General features: G+C 49.4%; 1 protein-coding gene across 1 annotated transcript in view; it reads right to left on the bottom strand.

Annotated features, from left to right (window-relative positions):
* LOC138173061 (transcriptional regulator QRICH1-like) overlaps nucleotides 1–834 on the bottom strand; it is a 20,170-nt gene extending 19,336 nt beyond the window's left edge. Inside the window, exon 1 of the mRNA XM_069102969.1 lies at nucleotides 725–834. The gene's annotated coding sequence lies outside the window, so the exon portion shown is untranslated. The remainder of the gene's footprint in view (nucleotides 1–724) is intronic.
* Between the last annotated feature and the right edge of the window lie 6,128 nt (nucleotides 835–6,962).

The following is a 6,962-nucleotide window of genomic DNA, read 5'->3' as shown; positions in this document are numbered from 1 at the left end:
GGCTGGGGAGCTCTGGTCTGCCTGTCTCCGGCACCCTCCACCGCTGCGCCCCAGGCCTCCTCTGTTAGCGCCCTGATGGCGTTCCCCGAGGCTGCACTCTGCTCTCAGCACCTGCGCTCATCCAGTCCAGGCCGTCCCCACCCTTGCCCTCCAGATACCCCAGGTGCGCCGGCCGGGCTGGTGGGCGCTCTGCGGGGGCCGCCAGTGCCTCGAGTCTAAGGCTTAAGAGCGGGGGCACTGAGCCCTCCGCTTCTCTGAACGCCCGGCCCCCCGCCGTCTCAGTCACTCAATCAGCGCTGCAGGGGACCCCCCGTGACGCACCGCAGACCCAGGGGGAAGGGACCGGACCGAGGTGTCCCTGCCAGTGACAGGGCCAGGGGGCAAACACATCATTCATTCCCGACTCGTTCCAGGCCGGACACGGCGCCCTCCGCGCCGGGGGTCCGGACCAGGGCTGCCACCGGCCGCTCCTCGGACCCGGGGAAGCCCAGCCAAGGCCCTCGTGCGCGCCGGCACCAAACACCCGCTTGCAGCCCCCAGGTAGGAGCCGCCCGAGACTGACAGGTGGAGGGAGCCACCGAGACCGGGGGACATATGGCGACAGGCAGAGATGAAAGGGGGCAGAGGCAAGGAGGCACGCGGGCAAGGACGCGCCCCGGCTCGCGGCCTCCAGGGCTTGGGGGTCCCAGGCTCGAGCGGGGAGAGCGGGGTCTCGGGGCGTCACCTCAGCTCGGGTCCGACGCCACTGTCGCCGCCATCTTGCTCGCCCGCTTCTTCTCTCGGACTCCCGCCCCCTCGGCTGCCAACCAATCGGCTGCTCTCAGCCCCGCCAATGGGCAGGGCCGGGGAAAACTTCCTCAGCCAATCCACGTCTCCCGGCCGGGGCGGGGAGGCGGGGGCAGAGGCGTAAACGACCGGGCGGAGACTCCCTACCCAATCGGCGGTGGGTTCGGGAAGCGTGGCGGGTCACGCGGAGACGCCTCACCCAATCATAAGTGGGTAACTGGCGCAGGGCGGGGCGGGGCCTCTTTCATCCAATCAGCGTCGGCGCGGGGCGGGGCCAGGCGTTTGGCGGGCCGGCTACCTAGAGTGGTAGGTCAGTCCGCAGGTGACGGTCGGTCAGAGTGGAGTGGTGGTACCGCGGGAGGCCCGGAGGCTACCCCCCAGAGCTCAGAGGGACGCGCCTCCCCTGGGGGCTCCCCGCCCGGAGCCCAGCGTACCTACAGTAGGTGCGTAGTCACTACCACAGGTGTAGTGAATCCCGCGACCCAGGCTGCCTAGGTCTGGGTTCGAGCCCTGCCCTCCGCCCACCCTTGCGGGGCCGGGTCCGTGGACTGAACCCCCTGCGAACGACCAAAAAGGGGGGCGGGGAGACCTCCGGTGTTGTCGACGTTGATTAGGCGCCTACTGTGTGCTTGAGACCGGAGAAAGTGCTCCCGGTAAAACCTCCAACCCCTAACCCGCCCCTCCCGGGGGGGCCTCCTACAGAAGGGGAAACTGAGGCCCGGGGTGAAGGTGATGACTCGCCCAAGAAGCTGGACGCCTCCCTAATCGCCTGCGCCCAGTAAGGGTCCTCAAGCGGGGCTTCTCCCCCAGCCCCCAAGGATGGGGGGGTCCTCAGGCGGACAGAGAGACATTCAGGGCTCAAATTCAGGAAAGAAAATTAGTCCTGGAAATAGTGATTGCAAACTATCTGCCCGGAGAAGATGATTGAAGGAGCAATGAGATCCCGACCCAAAACCCTTGGGAGAACCAGGAGAAAGCATCGCAGGATGGGGGGCAAGGTCAACAGTTGTAAAAGCTGCCCAAAGGTCAAAGGCCAGGCCTGAGGAAAGGCCTTATAATTTAGCAGTTAAGAGACGGCTGGCTATTTTTGTCAGAACAGTTTGCATAGAGCAGTGAGATCAAAAGCTAACCTGTAGAAGATTGAGATGCAAGTGAATTCGGAGCAAGTGCCTGAGCCCATCAGAGAGCACTCCACCTAGGAGTAAGCAGAAGTACAGGATGTTTTCTGGACTCTGAAAAGGTAGCAGCTGTGCTTGAGCTGTGAGATCAGAAAAGGTGAGGCTGGAACAGCGATAACGAATGAGGTCACAAGAACAAGGACGGGTTTCAGAGTGAGGCAGGGAGAAAGGTAAAGGACAAGTTAAAGATGGTAGAGCCAGCATAATCTTTGGTAATGATGATATCTAAGGTTGAAGCAACCCACTGTTGTGGGTCACTAATGTTGAACCAGGATGGTCTTGGAAGGGTCATTAAGAGGAATATTGAACTTACAAGGAGGAAAGGAAATAAGGTTCAGAGAGAAGCTGATTAGTTTGGGAAGATGAAGAAAGTATGTGATCTGAAGGCTGGTAGTTGAGGCTGGGAGCATCTGTGTAGATCATCTGAAGAGGTGGAGTTAATTAACTTCAGAGGAAAAGAAGGTGCTGAGTGATGATAGCAAAGGACAGTGGTAGAGACTGAGGATTCCAGCTCCTCTCCTTGACCTGTGCATCTGCGGCCTGAAGAAAGAAGTGGCCGGCATGTGTGGAGATAGTGGCCCGCGAGGGATGTGGCTTGAAGAGAGACCCAGGCTTCCATGAACATCACAGAAGACGGAAAGGGGGTGTTTGTGAAGGATGGAAAAGGGCTTTTCCTCATCCAAGTCAGTAATTCTAACTTGCAGAAAAAGAGCAAGAGGTCAGAATTTCTAGCCACAGAAACAGAAGTACCAAGACAGAGGTGATGACTAAGCCCCAAATTTGTCACTAGGATTCTGGTCTAAAGGTATCCCTGTGCTCATGGTGTCTGTCTATTGACTATTCACCTTTTCACAGGAAGGGTAGGAAGAGGGTTGGGAACTTCGATGGTAGTTGAAATCATTCAGAAATGGAGAAACAACCTCCAAAACAACAATGTAAGTCAATAGAAAATAAGATTCTACTTGGAAAACATTCATAGCAACACTTTGTCTATCAAAGAACTGAAAACTGGGTGCCCATTGAAAGGGGATGACGTGACAATTTGTGGTACATGACTAGAATGGAAGGAGTTGGAGAATCCTGGGAAGACTTAAATGAACTGATGCAGAATGAGATGCACAGATACCAACCGAGCAGAACACAATTATCTTTCTGTCATGGGAGAGTTCTTGGTTGTTGGGGTTAAAACTTTGTTACCAGGAAAGTAAAAAAAAAAAAAAGCATTAATAAAACTTTTTAAAAAGATATCCAGTTTGCAAAAATTTGCTTTACATTCAGCTTTTCAACTCAAGGAAGGCTTAGTAAATACTTTCATGCCTAAGTAGGGTGAGCTCCTTGCTCAGGGCAGTAAAGTAAAAGGACATAACACACAGATAACTGTAATATACAATGAGTTCACATGAGAGAGATGCAAAACAAAGCACTATGTGAGGTCAAGGAGCAAAGGGGCTTAGGAAAGACCTCCTGGTAGTATTTGAATTGGGCTTTAAAGGATGGGAAAGAATTTGAGAGAAAATGAGGGGCAGGGAAGAAATCCCAGGCTTAGAAAATAGTGTGAGCAAATGCTTAAAGGTAGAAATGCAGGGGATATTGAGAAACCTGTCTAGGACAGGGCTGACGGTACCTGGGGTGAGGGAAGAAAGTTTAAGAGCCCTAATAAAGCAGATACAGGGGAAAAAAAACAGGGCCAGCTACCAAAAGAAACAGCTGCAATGAGGAAAGGAGGTTAGAGGGAGGTGTTTCCACAATCCATGCAAATGCACAAAGAATTGTACAGAAAGTCAAGGCAAGGGTAGATCACAGAGATACCACACCATAGCAAAGTCCTGTGAAAAAGAGTATCATCTAATCTAAAGCTAAGAATAAGTTGGGGCTACCAAGAAAGGCTGAAGGACAGCAAAAGGGTGATTCTTTTAGTTGTATTGGTGGGGGGAAAATAAAACAGGGGTCTAGGACCCCAGCCCAGAATCTGAACCTCAGACATCAGGCCTTTACTTCTAGGATGAACCATCAGGTCCCAGGTCCTTCTTCAAGAATCAGAGCCTTTGTTTGGCTAAGTGGCTCAGTGAATAGAGCACCGGCCCTGGAGTCAGGAGGACCTGAGTTCAAATTCGGCCTCAGACACTTAACACTAACTTATAGTGTGACCTTGGGCAAGTCACTTAACCCCAATTGGCCTGCCTTTCCCCCCTCCAGAAAGAAAAAAAAAAGAATCAGAGCCTCCCTTACCTGGCCCTCTGCTGAAGAATCCAGCCCAGAACTTCATACAGCAAAGGACCACAAATAGTACACCCCATCTCCCTTCCTCCCTAGTTCTTGAAAGAGAAGTGACACCAATCCCAGTTAGAAGACTAGAAGTTGGAAGACCCTGTAAAAAGCGTCCTGTCCCTGTCTTATGGCTAGTGCGTTCCCAGTGCTGGTGATGCTGCATCCTCATCCTGTCCTGTCACCATTCCCCCTTCTCTTGTCATCCTCCTCCTGAGTTAAAATCCAGTTCATCCACCTTCCATTGTGCCCTCAGGAACTCTGTTCTGTCATTCATAAACTTCCCTTCACCTTAGACCTCTTCCTCTTGCTTATTCTGTCTTCTGGCACCCTTGGCCATCCTTTCTCACCCTGAAGGCACCTTTTCTCATGCCTTCCAATACCCTGATTCAGGGGAAGGTGACATTGTCCTAGCTCTCATTCCTCCTCCCTTTCCCCTGCCCGAAGTTCATCCAGATGCATCACCCTGCTCAGATTCTTCTCCACTGTCTCCCAAGACGTTCTCCCTCCATTCTCAAGGGACACTAGGGAACTTCAGCTTCCAGAGGCATTACTGCTCCCAACACTCAGGTTTCCTGGGTTTTCATCCTCAGCTTCACAATCAATACCTTCATTCTACCTCCGTCACACAGGAGATACTCACACTGTTCACTTGTGTAAATTCCAGAATCCCTCCACCCAGACATAGCCTGTGATTCTGTCTCCTTCATGTCTCATGGAGCCTCAGGCCTTTCCCAGGCTATCACCCCTGCTCTGACTTCACTACCTCCTTTCCCAAGCTTGACTCTAGACTTGGTTCAACTTTATGTTGTCTCCTATTCTCGTCTCTTGCCTCCTCAGTACTATTTGTTCCCAGCCAATATTTGTCCCCAGGATATACACCTCTGCTCCTACTGACCTATGTGTGGTCAAATGTTACAAGAAACCACACAGTAACATTCACTGGGTCCACTACAAATTTCTGTTCTCATCCCAAATGGACACTTATATTGTTTACAAGCGACACACTTGAAACAGGGAGTTAAAACAGAGGACTGGGAAAGAATCTAATATGCTTCAGTTGAAGTAAAAAAGGCAGGACTAGTGATCATGATCTCAAAGCAAAAGCAGACCTAATTAAGAGAGATAATCAGAGAAATTTCATCATAGGGGTGGCTAGGTGGTGCAGTGAGTAGAGCACTGGCCCTGGAGTCAGGAGGACCTGAGTTCAAATCCAGCCTCAGATGCTTGACACACTAGCTGTATGACTTTGGGCAAGTCACTTAACCCCAATTGCCCTCCAAAACCAAAAAAAAAAAAAAAGGAACTGCATTATACTAAAAAGGCACCATAGACAATGAAGTAATATAAAAAATTTAACAGCAAGTTTCTCTGATAAAAGACCTAACTTCTCAAATATATGCCAAGTGTAGAACTCAGTCAAATATATAAAAATAAGAGCCATTCCCTTGATAAGTGGTCAAAGGATGTAAACAAGCAGTTTTCAGAAGAATAAAAAGTCAAAGCCATCTATAGTCACGTGAAAATAAATGCTCTAAATCACTATTAATTAGAGAAATTCAAATCAAAACAACCCTAAGGTACTATCTCACATCTATCAGAAATGACAAATGTTTACAGGGATCGGTATACTAATGAACTGCTGGTGGAGTTGTTTAAAGATACAATTTGTAGAGAGGCATACTGCTGCCAGCTAGTCCAATAATAAAGCCAAATGTAAGGCATCTGATTTGTTCCACCCTGATATACCAGTTGTAAGAACATAGACCCTCCAAGAGAATACTGAGATATTGAAGTAAGAGGGCCCCATGCCCACTTAGTTATATATATTCATTTATTCATTCATTTATTTATTTCTTTATTAAGGTTAAATGGGAGGAGTTTTCTCATGAGACCTGGTCCTTTTCAGTGGGAGGACAAAATAGTATAATGAATCCCAGCGTCAACCCCAGACCAGGTCAGATATTTTATAGAAGCAGAACAAAGAAGGCACGGTGCCAGGGACAGCTCAGGATCAAGTGTTCCCATCAGATAGTTGGAGTTTCTTTTTCTATTTATTTTTACTCAGGGTGGTTTACATTTTTCTGTGGGGTCATAGGCCACTTGCCTACTCTGTACAAGCAATGAACTGGTCCAGTCAGTCTAGAGAACAATTTGGAACTATGCCCAAAGGGCATATACAAACTGTGTACACCCTTTGACTCAACAATACCTCTGCTGGATCAAAGAAAAAGGAAAAAGCCTATATGTACAAAAATACTTTAGCCGCTCTTTTGGTGGTGGCAAAGAATTGTAAATTGAGGCAATGCTCATCATTTGAGGAATGGCTGAACAAGTCATAGCATGTGATTGTGTTGGAGTACTGTCGTGCTAGAAGAACCAGGAGATCATTGTGTGCAGTAACATCGATGTTGTGATGATGATCACTGTGGAAGACTCGGCTACTCTGATCAATACAGTGATCCAAGACAATTCTAAAGGACGCATGATAAAATGTTTTAAAATGCTACTCACCAGAGCTGCTAGGTGGCACAGTGAATAGAGCACCGGCCCTGGAGTCAAGAGAACCTGAGTTCAAATCCGCCCTCAGACACTTAACACTTACTAGCTGCGTGACCTTGGGCAAGTCACTTAACCCCAATTGCCCTGCCTTCCCCCCTCCAAAAAAAATAAAAAAGCAAAAACAAAATGCTACTCACCTCCAGAGAAAGAACTGATAAACTCTGTGCAAAG

This window comes from Petaurus breviceps, unplaced genomic scaffold (assembly GCF_028583685.1).
Source record: "Petaurus breviceps papuanus isolate PSGF00001 unplaced genomic scaffold, PetGlider_PUasm1.0 558, whole genome shotgun sequence".
In the NCBI taxonomy this organism is placed as follows: domain Eukaryota; kingdom Metazoa; phylum Chordata; class Mammalia; order Diprotodontia; family Petauridae; genus Petaurus; species Petaurus breviceps.
This window is presented reverse-complemented; position numbering and strand designations above follow the sequence as displayed.